Consider the following 15,111-nt stretch of genomic DNA (forward strand, 5'->3'; position numbering starts at 1 on the left):
AAATGGTTGTGTAGCTTGCGTTCTTCTTTGCAGCTTTCCAGACAGAATCCCTGTAGAATCTGGCGGCGAAGAAGATGATGATGCCCCTTGGTCTTGAATCGTTTTGCTGTTTCTTTTTGCTGAGGCGATGCACAACATCGGTGCTATCAGCAACTTTGTTCTTCTCTGCAGGCAGAACGTCTTGGCAGATGCGGATAGCCTTGCGTTGCACTTCCTCATTCTCTACCTCGGGCACACTGTAGAGTCTCAGGTTCCATCTTCTCGTGTATTGCGCCAGATCAGTGAAATGTCTATGGTAGACATTGGTCTTCTGTTCCACCTTTTCTACACTCTTTCCAATGTTAGCCACTCATTTTCACATCCTTGATTAAACCACATGCAAACTCCACAGTCTTTTTCAAGCATTCGATTACCATGGTGTTTGCGCCTACCATTTTCTCAGCCATGGAAAGCGTGAGATTATCCATGGGGCCAGCATAGTTGGTCCGTATGCTTATGGATAATTCCTATTTCCTTTCATCATGGCAAGGCCAAACAAGAGGAAATGTATCGTTTTATCAAAAACCCCCAAAAAATATTTGCCAATTTCAAAGATAAAAATTATAAAACGCTAAACGCTTGGATATCCCACTTTTCCACTTATTTCAAAATTTGATAACGGTAGCAGACAAAATCTAAAAATGTGATTGTTCTATTCGGATCTTTCAATCAATATCCAAACTTAAACAACGAAGACGGATAATCATTTTGACTGCATGAATTCATTTTTCCACAAGATTGAATTAATGAACAGAGACGGTGTTGGCCTGGAGAGGAGGGGCTGCCACAGGATACAGTGGTTCTTCCTTTAAAAGTTTTGAGCTTATACCACGACCGTTTGTGGTAGATGGTGGCAGATTGTGGTAAATTGCGTCATTCTGTCATTGCACCACACTTTCACAAGGGGGAGTTAGAACGCTGATCTGTCGGTCTAAACTGTGGCATAAATTGTCTATCTTTTCGTAAGTTAATGGAAGTGTTTTCAGTCCGAGTGTCTCTCTTCTCTGGCACTAGAGTCCTGCATCAGGCAACAACAAAACAATGTGCTGGCGGTGGTCCTGGAGTTGAGAGAGAATTTGGGTAAATACAATGGCGTAATTAAACTTGATATGTGGACTGACGATTTTCGAAAAATAGGCACGGTGGGCTTTCGGTTTCTCTCCCTCTAAAACCAGAAATAAATCATTCTAAATAACTGGCTTTTTTACCACAGTGTGAAAGAGTGTTAGCCCCCCTATATAAAGTGAGTTTCTGAAACACTGAGTCCTTCTTTGCTGATGTGAAGAAGAAACGGAATGAAAGAGAGTCCAGTGAGGATTTGTCAGCATAAAGCTGAGTGACTCACTCATTCGTTGCTTTGGATCAAAATAAATAAAGTACCAACATTCTTTCTGATAGTCTTTAATAAAGAAATGTTTTGACTGTTTTGACCAAGTCATGTTGTGTGTGTTCAATTATGTGACATTGTGGTTACAATGAAGAATGTAAACGAAATAAATCAAATAAATCCTATTCATAATGAATAATCAGATGTGTGTTGCAAGCTTTTCATTTTTCCTTATTTATTTATTTTTGTACGAATTTATTGTATATTTTTAGACAATACAAAACATACACATACAAACGACAACTACATCACACCTGCCCAGACCCACCTGCTCACACCCCCATCTCCAGTGCCCGCATCACTCTCTGCCACATTGCCTCAAACTGCACCATTTTGTTTCTCTCTGTCGCCCACACACACTTTAAACATTTGGATAATAAAGCATTGGTTGATTTTAATTCTTCTGACAGCCACATTTCTAATTCCACCCATAACTTTTGGACTTTTTAACATTCCCAGAAGGCATGGATTATTATAACCTAATGAAAAATGAACCTGGTAATCTAACTTAATTTACTGCATCCTAAAAGCTGTGGGTTTAAACTTCTGAATTAATGATTATATTGAAGATAGAAGCCGCCTCTTAATGAGTACTGAGAGCCGATCTGTTACCCAAAAAATAATATCAATTTATTTAGCCTAATTGTTTTTATGACTACAGACAGTAGGCTATTATTCCTAAAAAAATAAATAGAAAATTATTACAATGTAAATCCAATGACATTTTATTGATCTGCCAGTATTTTAATTGACAGATTCCGGAAAACTCTTTGATGTTTCATTTTATGTGTCATACCAATTATTATTGGATTATTCACCATGGCAACCACTTGTTAGTATAAAACCAAAACTTATTTCTCAGTTCAGTTGGCTTTAGTGGAGATCAGACCGTTTTCATTTGCAGGGATATTTGTGCATTTTTGACCAAATGTAAGTCACGAGTGGACACAGAATACCAACTGGGATGGATCCCGAGGCAAATGTGGCTTTTTAAAAATAAATTCAATAATATATTTGTACCAATGTAGATGCTGTGTTTTTATTTACATTAGTGATGGACAGATGGAGGCATTTTGAAAACATGTTTTCAAACACTAGTTTTTCACAAGTGTAGGAGGTTGTGAACTCTGCAAATAAAGTTTCAATGATGGGCTAATAGCAGGACAATAGACTCTTCATATCTCCATTAATTTACAAAGAGCTCGGCTAGGTGTGAAAAATCCCCCTTACCGTGAAATGCTAATTTACAAGCCCTTAACCAACAATGCAGTTCAAGAAATAGAGTTAAGAAAATATTTACTAAGTAAACTAAAGTAAAAAATAAAAAGTTACACAATAAAATTCCATAACAATAACGAGGCTATAGACAGGGGGTACCGGTACCGAGTCAATGTGCGGGGGTAAAGGTTAGTCGAGGTAGTTTGTACATGTAGGTTGGGGCAAAGTGACTATGCATAGATAATAGGGCGGCAGGTAGCTTAGTGGTTAAGAGCGTTGTGCCAGTAACCGAAAGGTCGCTGGTTCTAATCCCCGAGCCGACTAGGTGAAAAATCTGTCGATGTGCCCTTGAGCAAGGCACTTAACCCTAATTGCTCCTATAAGTCGCTCTGGATAAGAGCGTCTGCTAAATGACCAATTATTATATAATAAACAGTGAGTAGCAGCAGAGTAAATAGTCCAGGTAGCCATTTTATTAATTGTTCAGCAGTCTTATAGCTTGGGGGTAGAAGCTGTTAAGGAGCCTTTGGACCTAGACTTGGCGCTCTGGTACCGCCTGCCATGTGGTAGCAGAGAGCAGTCTATGACTTGGGTGACTGGAGTCATTGACAATTTTTTGGGCCTTCCTCTGACACCGTCTAGTATATAGGTCCTGGATGGCAGGAAGCTTGGCCCCAGTGATGTATTGGGCCGTACGCACTACCCTCTGTAGCGCCTTACGGTCGGATGCTGGGGGGGAAAATATGTTGTCGTGCCCTCTTCACGACTGTCTTGGTGTGTTTGGACCATGATAGTTTGTTGGCGATGTGGACACCAAGGAACTTGAAACTCTCGACACGCTCCAGTACAGCCTCGTCGATGTTAATGGGGGCCTGTTCGGCCCTCCTTTTCCTGTTGTCCACGATCATCTCCTTTGTCTTGCTCACATTGACGTAGAGGTTGTTGTCCTGGCACCACACTGCCAGGTCTCTGACCTCCTCCCTACAGGCTGTCTCATCGTTGTCGGTGATCAGGCCTACCACTGTTGTGTCGTCAGCAAACTTAATGATGGTGTTGGCCGCGCAGTCGTGGGTGAATAGGGAGTACAGGAGGGGACTAAGCACGCACCCCTGAGGGGCCCCGGTTTTGAGGATCAGCGTGGCAGATGTGTTGTTGCCTACCCTTACCACCTGGTGGCAGCCAGTTGGGAAGTCCAGGATCCAGTTGCAGAGGGAGGTGCGAATTAGAGTGGGTCTAAGGTTTCCGGGATGATGGTATTGATGTGAGCCATGACCAGCCTTTCAAAGCACTTCATGGCTACCGACATGAGTAGTCATTTAGGCAGGTTTCCTTCGCATTCTTGGGCACAGGGACTATGGTGGTCTGCTTGAAACATGTGGGTATTACAGACTCGGTCAGGGAGAGGTTGAAAATGTCAATGAAGACACTTGCCAGTTGGTCCGCGCATGCGCTGAGTACACACCCTGGTAATCCGTCTGGCCCCGCGGCCTTGTGAATGTTGACCTGTTTTAAGGTCTTGCTCACATCGGCTACAGAGAGTGTGATCACACAGTCGTCCGGAACAGCTGGCGCTCTCATGCATTCTTCAGTGTTGCTTGCCTCGAAGCGAGCATAAAAGGCATTTAGCTTGTCCGGTAGGCTTGCGTCACTGGACAACTCGCGGCTGGGTTTCCCCTTTGTAGTCCGTAATAGTTTGCAAGCCCTGCCACATCCAACGAGCATCAGAGCCGGTGTAGTAGGATTCAATCTTAGTCCTGCATTGACGCTTTGCCTGTTTGATGGTTCGTCTGAGGTCATAGCAGGGTTTCTTATAAGTGTCCGGATTAGTGTCCCGCTCCTTGAAAGCGGCAGCTCTAGCCTTTAGCTCGGTGCGGATGTTGCCTGTAATCCATGGCTTCTGGTTGGATATGTACATACGGTCACTGTGGGGACGACGTCGTAAATGCACTTATTGATGAAGCCGGTGACTGAGGTGGTATACTCCTCAATGCCATTGGATGAATCACAGAACATATTTCTAGCAAAACAGTTCTGTAGCGTAGCATCCGCGTCATCTGACCACTTCCGTATTGAGCGAGTCACTGGTACTTCCTGCTTTAGTTTTTGCTTGTAAGCAGGAATCAGGAGGATATAATTATGGTCAGATTTGCCAAATGGAGGGCGAGGGAGAGCTTTGTATGCGTGTCTGTGTGTGGAGTAAAGGTGGTCTAGAGTTTTTTTGCCTCTGGTTGCACATGTTACTTGCGGGTAGAAATTAGGTAAAACGGATGTAAGTTTGCCTGCATTAAAGTCCCTGGCCACTAGGAGCGCCGCTTCTGGATGAGCATTTTCTTGTTTGCTTATGGCCTTATACAGCTCGTTGAGTGCAGTCTTAGTGCCAGCATCGGTTTGTGGTGGTAAATAGACGGCTACGAATAATATAGATGAGAACTCTCTTGGTAGATAGTGTGGTCTACAGCTTATCATGAGGTACTCTACCTCAGACGAGCAATACCTCGAGACTTCTTTAATATTCGACATCGCGCACCAGCTGTTATTGACAAATAGACAGACACCCCTGCCCCTTGTCTTACCAGACATAGCTGCTCTGTCCTGCCGATGCATGGAAAACCCAGCCAGCACTATATTATCCATGTCGTCATTCAGCCACGACTTGATGAAACATAAGATATTACTGTTCATTTTCCTGGGCTTTCGCGTTCGGCGTAACACAAGCATCTGATGACAGTGTTTGTGAATAGCACTGTCATTGTTTAATTATTCAAGGCTCCTTTCTCTTCTCTGTGCTGGAGTTCTTTTAAGAATAAAAAAGAAGCCATCCATCCTTGATGGGCTATCAGCAGGACAATAGACTCTTGCAGAGTGTAGGGACTTTAAATGTATTAATGGATGTTTTCGAGGCATGTCACTTCTCCCATCTTTTTTGCATAGCCCACCAAATGCAGTTTTCTGACCACATCTGGATGGATCTATAACAAATTACTATGGGAATAAATATCACTGAATGAATATTGGAATAAAGTAGGCAAATGAAGGCAACATATTGTTGCTTACTGAAACACCCAAAGTCATCCAATTGTTATAATAGGATTTGAAGCAATAGCCTACCCTCATGTGGTCAACTATTTCAGCATCGTTCCGCGCTACTCTGTGACAAGCATGGGGACTGTTCTTGATATATCAATCAGATTTTTATTTTCACTGAATCTCCGTTTGGGTATTGGTTAGCCTATGTGTTTTAGCGGTTTCAACGTAGACCTAAAAGCTGTGTGACCACAGACAGAAGGGGAAACCTGCCGTCTGCACCCCAGCTCCCTCCAACCACAGATAGACCACACATTAACCACACAACATGGTCAATACACTGTCAAATCAAACATGACCTCATCCCCAGGCTATTGAGCACAGTGCATATAAGCCTGGGATATCAACAACTCAAAGTTGGCCTTACTTGGAGTGACCATAGAATTCTATGGGACCTACTGAGTAAAGTATTTGCATGCCTCTGTGCTTGTGGTGTGCTAGCATACAAGGGAGGGTTAGGGGGATGGTGTTGTGGGAGATGATTGGTTGGTAGATTAAGCCAATTAAGCCAATGCCTATGTGCCAGGAGATTCTCCCGGCACTCTGTATTGGATAACGAAGGCCAAGTTTGACGTGTTGGCCCATCAGACTCTTCGCCCATTTGGGCAGAAGTGTCTGGGAACAAGATTAAACATGGCAACAGTAAACATGTCGTCCCCCAAGAATCCCCCACGAATTATGACCGTCTGTGTATCTGTGTGTTCCTCCATTCCTGTGTGCATGTTACCTGTAGGAAGCTCAATTTCTATGAAAGTTATTCTCTACTGAACATGTGGGATATGAGGGATCGTAAGGGACTGTAACTCTGCATCCAGCGTCTCTATGGAGAATGAAGATTATACACAAATGCAAAGTCAATTTAGTTACTCGCACATTACACACTGTCTGTGTCCTTCTCTAGAAAAGCTACTCTAGTATATACAGAGCCATACCATGCAAGGCAGGGAAGGGAAGCAGTTTTGTGAAAGCCTATATGTGTAGTGTCACTGTCAACACTGCCAGCTTCAATCTCACCCAGTGGTGCAGGTGTAGTGGTTGCCATACGCAGGCATACGCAGTATGCCCACCTATTTCTGGTGTTGGTTTTCAAGGAGAAAAATTATTGTTGCCTCTTGTTTGGCCTTGCTGAGATGAAAGGAAATAGGAATTATCCATAAGCATACGTACTTACTATGCTGGCCCCCTTGGACTATCTGGCCCCATGGATAAAGTACATGGACCCAGCAGTTGTCTCCAAGCACATTCCTCTCTTGTTGATTAGCAGTAGAACGGCCTGCTTCATCCTTTATCTTTCTGTCACGACTTCGCATGGATGAGCCGCAAGAAATTAGCCACTTCTCATTCCAGTCACAGGGAAGTTCTTATACTTGAGCAAATAAAAACAAATAAAAACAGGAAAGTAGTGTTTTTTTCTCAAACATTTTCTGAAGTTTGGTGCGCAGCTCGGTAAAAAGCATCTGTTCAAGCCGTCATCTTGGCCCTCTCCAACTCAGTGATGGTTATAAGATGCCCCAACCAGATTTAAACCAGTAAAATATGTCTTTATCACATTTTATGCCCACTGGGCAGAGACTGAAGAGGAGGGTGGGGGGTGGGGGGGGTTAATGCAAGTCAATTAACTACAAGTAGACCAGACCCAGCTGCTATTGTGTTGGTGTCTATGGGAGACACATCCAGTTAAAGTGGAACTGACAGCATTTTAGCAACATTACATGTTCATATACACCTCCAGGAAGAATATTTGTACATTTTCTGACAAGCAAGCACTTAGATATGTTCATTTTCATAGAATGTTTGGGAATAGTAAGGCATTTGTGAAAATTCTATAGCAATATAGAAAAGCGGCCATGCGTTTGGACAATTAATAGACACTGCAGTAAATAAAACATCTGCCTGCCAATGCATGCTTGTCCCAACCCATGTTTTGACAACTGAATGTGAACTTGCCTGCCCGCCCATTTGATTGATGCCAAATACATTTGATTAACAACTAAGGGTGCTTTCATAAATTGCCTCCAGTGTGTCAGTGCGCTCTGGGGACAGAGGAACAGGTATAATTAAGATGATTTAATGTAGGTAGGCCATGCGCCTGACCACCTGACTGATGTATAATGTATGCGGTGCCATCAATGAAGGCGGAAGTCTTCTTCTGACGACAATTGTTTTGGAAAAAAGGCTGATCGAGGTGGACGAGGAAGAGGTTTGTGCCACACGTTGGCTCTCCATTAATATATTATTATTAAACCCACGGTTTCACACATTTTGGACCAGTGGGAGGAGCTTAGGCTGCATTTCGCAGTCACCAAGTCCAGTGAACACTGCTACATGGCTGAGGTTTTATACTCCATGTACAGTGATCCTCAAAACATATTGTATCTGACTTTTTTGAAGTCAGTGCTGGGTGAGGTACAGTTGGCCATCAAGGCTTTTGAGGGAGAGCAAGTAGATCCTCTTAAGCTACTTGACAGCTTCGTTAGCCTGATCAAGTCTGTGAGCAGCAGGGTGCTGAATCCACTGGCAAATGTTGATGTACTCAAAGGGCCAATAGATGGATACATCAGTCCCAAACCGTACCTTGGTTACCTTTTTGAGTCAAAGGCAGCTGAGCTCCACCTTGCGCCTGAGGATGAAAACAATGTCAGAAAACGGTGTGTAGTTTTCACCATCTCCCTCACTAATGAGTTGAGGGTGAGACTGCCGGACAACATCGAAGCATTGCAGTACATGTCAGTTTTCAATGTGGAGGAAACTCTAAAGCACAATAAGAGCCCTGGAGAAATAGAAAAGCTCCTTGGCTACTCCCCTGCGAGATAGACAAGATTGTCCAGCAATGGCATACCATCCATCTTAGTAAATGTAATGAGACAAAAAACACACTGGGCTTCTGGAGTGAGATTTGGAAGTTCAGGGATGCAGCTGATATCAACCCGTTTCAAGAACTTGCCATGGCTGCTGTGTCTGTGTTGTCCTTGCCACACTCGAATGCTGAAGTCGAGAGAGTATTCAGCCAGATGAGTGTGGTAAAAAGCAAACTTAGAAATCGGATGACCTTGCAGACCCTTAACTCCATCCTGTACATTCGATATGGACTGAAGCTGTCTGGTGAGGCTTGCTATGAGCACCAGCTGCCTGATATTGTTTTGCAGCTGCTAACTAATTTAAGTCAGCTCCCTCAGTTGCTGAACCTGCCATAGAGAGCCTTGACCAAAATGACAAGGACCCACTCTTTCTGTGAGCCAGCACAGCCTGTGTGTGTGTGGAGGGGGGTCTGAATATTTTTTTTTTTAACCTGAATTAGGGCCAGACTAGTTACCATCATTTTCTCACATTGCCATTGACAGTTTTTTCTGTTGTCTCTTTTTGGTACTGTGATGTCACGAGAGGCTGTGTCCTGGAGGGACGTTACATCCCCCTGAGGTGGCTGCAAACCCAGACAGCTATGGCTCCATCTGCTGGTATGGTCGGGAACTCCACCCCTCTATGGCCAATCTTCCCACGCAGCTGAAACAAATGAGGAGCTGATGAGCTGAAGGTTTGGGAAGTGAAGAGACACACTGAGGGAGTGTGTGGGGGGTGAAGAGACACAGTCTCCAACCTGGGCTCTCTGGAGGACAAGAGTGCTGCACGTCCACTTCCATGAGGAATATAAGGATTTGGAGATACTTACCTTTGGGAAATACTCACCTTTGGATATATGCACCTGTGGAAATACGTGTGGGACATTTGGAAGGACGTTTTGCTGGGTTGGCCACTAGCTGCAACGTGGAATACAGTAAGACTGGGGAAAAGTTATTTGAGCGAGGGAGAGTTATGATTTTGGATGTGGAAGAGACATCCCTGAACTGTTAACCCTTAAAGAGCCACCAGAGAACAGAATTGTGTTATAATTTCGTTAGTTTCCCAAGACCTTTAATAAAATCCTTGTTTTGGTTGAACCTGGTCTCCTTGCACTACTTGAGCAATCCCGCTGAAAGCTGTGTAGCCTCTCGTGACATCACAGATGGTGGAGAATACGGGCACGCTCAAGCGTTAATAGTGCATGTCAGAGGAGGATACCGAAGGTTTGATCACCCAGTTTTCCAAGTTGGCCGTAGGCTCCCCGCCCGACTGAAATGGAGGACATATTGAAAGCCCTTGTTGCTGGCCAGCAAGCCCAGATGCAAGCAAACGTGGCTCTCTTGGAGGAGCAAAAGAAAGCCAACCTTCTGAAGGCAGAGGAATTGCAGTTGCAGAGACAGAGGGTGGTCCAAAATACCCGCCCAATAAAGGCAAGTGACTTTATATCTAAGATGGGAGCTACCGATGACATTGAGGCATACCTGCATGCATTTGAGGCCACGGCCACTAGGGGAAGCCTGGCCCAAGCAACAGTGGGTTGGTCTGTTAGCCCCCTTTCTAACCGGGGAATCACTGAATGCTGTCCGGGACCTGGGCCCTGACCAGGTTACTGACTATGATGCCCTGAAGTCTGAGATCCTCAGCAGATATGGACTCACAAAGTTTGGTATGGCCCAGCGCTTTCACAGCTGGACCTTCCAACCAGACCAACCTCCTCGGGGCGCAGATGCATGAACTTGTCCGAATCGCAAGGAAATGGCTGGATCCGCAGAGGAATACAGCAGCGGCGGTGGTGGAGGCCGTTGTGGTGGATCGTTACCTACGCGCCCTGCCTTATGAGGCAAAACGGTTCATCAGTCAACAGGCCTTGACCACGGCTGATCTGACCGTGGAAGCTGTGGAAAAGTACCAGGCCACAGCGGAGATGCTGAATGCTTCCCGAAAAGACCCCAGGAGTGCGGCCCCACCACAAATGGGAAGAACCCGTCCAAAGGACCCCAAGGTCTCGAACCCAGCCACGTCAGGACTTATCCCGGCTCCAGGGGGAGCCAGAAACCAGGCGGGTCCAAGAAGAGTACACCAGGAGGGGGAAACTCGACAGTGTTACCGGTGTGGGGAGATGGGACATATCTCCTGGCAGTGTGGGAAACCAGCCGAGGAACCTATGCCCACTGCGGAGTCCTCCAGCTCAGCACCCACACACCGTTTTGCCTCGCTCTTGGGAGTCGTGGATGGCGGCCCAGATCGACCCCCCACCTGCCCGGTAACTGTGAATCACCATGATGTGGAGGCCTTACTGGATTCTGGTAGCCGGGCCACCCTGGTGCGTAAGGATTTGGTGGGCCCAACGTGTCTGACCCCGGGGAAAGTCCTCCCAGTTTCCTGTGTCCATGGGGACACCAGAGAATACCCCATTACTGAACTTACAATGACCAGCACACGGGGAACCATACACACGACGGCGGGGTGGTTGATTCCCTCCCGTCCCTGTCCTAATTGGACGAGACTGCCCAGCCTTTTACCCACTCTGGAGAGAGTCTCAGGAGAGGATAACCCGAGTACCTCGGAAACGGAGAGGCAAGACTCATCCTGGGAAGGCTCCGGTACAATCCTCCGAGTTACTCACTCCCGCCCGGGCTCTGATAGGGATGGCAGGTGCCCAGACCGACACAGAGACGGAGCTACAGAATCTGGACAAAGAAATGTCTGGTCTGAAGGGGACCGCTGAGAGGTATCGTTTGTTAAAGCAACAGTTAGACATGAAGACAGAAGAGTTAGATATCCTCCAGGCTAAACTCCAACAGAGCTCCTTCCATAAGCAACAGGAGGAGCTGGAGAGGCTGCGCAGGACCATCGAGGAGTGTGAGGAGACCCTGCGCAGTAGTAAGGAGGTCCAGAAGAAGGCAGAGGAGAAGTACAAGGTGTTGGAGAACAAGATGAAGAATGCGGAGGCAGAGAGAGAGAAGGAACTGAAAGCTGCTCAACAGAAGCTAAACTCTGCTAAAACCAAGGCTGATGCGTTCAGTAAGAAACTCAAGGAGAGACAACAGGAGGCTGAGTCCCTGGGCCTAGAGTTGGAGGAGTTGAAGAGAGAGCAGTCTGGCAAGCACCACGGCAATGCGGACGCCCTCTCCCGGCGTGATGCCTTCTTCGCTGCCTTTACCCCGACGAGGACGTCGGTCCCGAGGAGGGGGATGTGTGATGTCACGAGAGGCTGTGTCCTGGAGGGACGTTACATCCCCCTGAGGTGGCTGCAAACCCAGACAGCTATGGCTCCATCTGCTGGTATGGTCGGGAACTCCACCCCTCTATGGCCAATCTTCCCACGCAGCTGAAACAAATGAGGAGCTGATGAGCTGAAGGTTTGGGAAGTGAAGAGACACACTGAGGGAGTGTGTGGGGGGTGAAGAGACACAGTCTCCAACCTGGGCTCTCTGGAGGACAAGAGTGCTGCACGTCCACTTCCATGAGGAATATAAGGATTTGGAGATACTTACCTTTGGGAAATACTCACCTTTGGATATATGCACCTGTGGAAATACGTGTGGGACATTTGGAAGGACGTTTTGCTGGGTTGGCCACTAGCTGCAACGTGGAATACAGTAAGACTGGGGAAAAGTTATTTGAGCGAGGGAGAGTTATGATTTTGGATGTGGAAGAGACATCCCTGAACTGTTAACCCTTAAAGAGCCACCAGAGAACAGAATTGTGTTATAATTTCGTTAGTTTCCCAAGACCTTTAATAAAATCCTTGTTTTGGTTGAACCTGGTCTCCTTGCACTACTTGAGCAATCCCGCTGAAAGCTGTGTAGCCTCTCGTGACATCACAGTACATTTAGATTGTTCATGTAGATTGTATACAAAAAAATGTTTTAAATGTTATGGTTAAAAATGTTCATGTTTTACTGTGACTTGTTGTAGGCTCCTAAGTGGACCATAAGGTTAAAAACCAAACCAAACTTAAGAAAACTAAAAAAATAATGAAATAAAAAATGTTTGCCGGTCCCAAGCCCGGATAAAGGAGGATGGTTGGAATTGTGACATAAAAAAAAACAAGAACCGACAGAAGAAAGTTCATTTGTATTTGAAATAATATTTAGCGTGTTTTTTTACTCACTTTTTGTCCTTCCCACAACGTTATTCCTCTCTCCTACAGCGTCCATCACAATAACATGCACATGGCCAATTATGAAATCGGAGTAGATAACCAGAGTGAATTTGCAAACGCAAGCCAAGAGATATGCTAACTGGATAACAGTCGTTCAAGTGCAGCATAGCTAGCAAAGCGATTCACATTTGTTGCCAGCTAACCAAATTACACCTGCATCTCTAGCTGTAGCCACCAAAAAATTATATGAGGGGAGAAGTCGGTCACCCACCCACTTCTCCAATGACATGACATCCTCCCAGCTGCTAGCTGGCTAGCTAACGGTAGGCGCCGTGTTTGTAGCTTGCTACATAAATAGATACGCTAGCCTATTAGTCATGTTATGACTGACTTTTGATCATTTCCCTTGCTAGTTTGATTGTAGTGACCTCCCCAGCCTTAGTTTTTGTCATGAAACTGAAATAGTACATCCCGAATGGGTGGAGGCAGCAAACAATGTACCAGGCCAGCAGTGATTTACAACCTGATACCAATATTTTATGGACTACTAACAAATCTATTGGTGAATTATATTAATCATGCATTGAACTGCATCCATCTATTCTGCCAACAATGCCTTACTGTACGTCATGGAATCTTTGGTCAAATAGAACCTATTTTTAAACCTCTTATAAAGTTGGTTTTGTAGCATAAACTGGGAATTTGAAAATGTTTATATATATGCAAAGTAGTTAAAACGTTGTCAGTTCCACTTTAAGTAGACCAGAACTGACTATTTATTTTCCAATGGTAAACGGCCTGAGTGAACTATCTTCATTTATCCACCATCTTTGATGACATTACTGGTGTGTGACACATCTGATTCAGTATAAGCAGGCCCTGGTGAGGCAAAGAGGTCATGGCAATTGGAAGGGCTGTGGGAGATGATTAAGAGGATGAGTGGGGTCAGAAGGGAGTGGGATTACCCAGTGTTGACGAGTGGGGCGGATATGGCAGTAACATGAGGAGAAGGCAGAGATGATGGCCAAAGCTTTTGTCCAAGTGCATAGCTCGGCAAATTTTGTCAGAGAAGGGGCAGAGGGGGAGAGACAGAAAGAGAGAGGAGGACCCTGGAGTGCTGGATAGGAGGGGGGATGTAAATGGCAATAGGTAAAGCTGGGTTATCTTCACCTGGGAAAGATGAGGTATGCTATGTTATGTTGGCCCGTCTTAGTGATGAGGCACTGGATAAGGTATTGGTGTTGTACAACAGAGTGTGGGAGGAGGGGAAACTACCAGGCAGCTGGAAGGAGGCAGGAGTGGTACCAATCCGGAAGCCAGGGAAGGACCCAACGAGGCCATCAAGCTATCGGCCAATATCTTTAACATCACATGTATGTAAGATTATGGAACGTATGATTTCGGAGAGGTAAACTTACTTCCTGGAGAGCAGGGGGCTAGTATCGTCACATCAGAGTGGGTTCAGGAAGGGGAGGGGAACTATGGACCTAGTGTTCTGCTTAGAAGCAGAGATCAGGAAGGCTCAGGTGAACAAGGAGCCTGTTGTAGCTGTCTTTTTTGATGTGGAGAAGGCATATGGTATGATGTGGAAGGGAACTGGATAAAGGATTTCCTGTTTGGAAGGTCTATTCAGGTGAGGGTGGGGAAGTCTGTATCAGGCAGCTACCTGGTGGATAACAGTACACCGCAGGGGAGAGTGATTCAGTGGCTCTGTTGTTCTCAATCATGATCAATGATGTTTACTCTCAGGTGCGGCCGGATATTGGGAGGTTGTTATTTGCAGATGATGGGGCCTTATGGAAGAGGGGAAGAAATGTGCCATACATAGTCAGGAAGGTACAGGAAGCAATTGATGAGCTAGAGCGGTGGGCATTAATGTGGGGATTCAGGTTCTCTGTAGAGAAAACTCAGACAGTGTTCTTTACCAGGAGGAAGGTGGGAGATGAGGTACACTTGAGGTTATATGGGAGAAACTTGGAGAGGGTGGGGCCCTTAGTGTACTTTGACACTAGGCTGACCTGGGCAGAACACATTGAGAGAGTGGTGGGAAAGTGTAAGAAGGTGCTAAATGTAATGCGCTGTCTGACGGGGAAGGAGTGGGGGGCTGGCCGTTCCTCATTGAGGACCATGTATGTTGCATTAATCTGATCTGTAATAGACTATGGCAGTATAGCATATGGTTCGGCAGCCCGGACCTCATTAGAAAGGCTAGATGTCATACAGGGGCAAGGACACAAAATATGTAGTGGGGTGTTTCAGACCTCCCCAGTGTCTGCACTACAGGTGGAGATGGGGGATATGCCATTGCAGGTTAGGAGACAGCAGCTGGCAATTAATTATTGGGTGTTGATCAATCTGATTTGTTTAATGGACGTCTGGATACTGTGTATCAGGATTTTGTGGCCATTTACACAGATGGTTCAAACGACAGGACGTA

The sequence above is a fragment of the Coregonus clupeaformis genome, chromosome 30, assembly GCF_020615455.1.
Source record: "Coregonus clupeaformis isolate EN_2021a chromosome 30, ASM2061545v1, whole genome shotgun sequence".
NCBI lineage: Eukaryota > Metazoa > Chordata > Actinopteri > Salmoniformes > Salmonidae > Coregonus > Coregonus clupeaformis.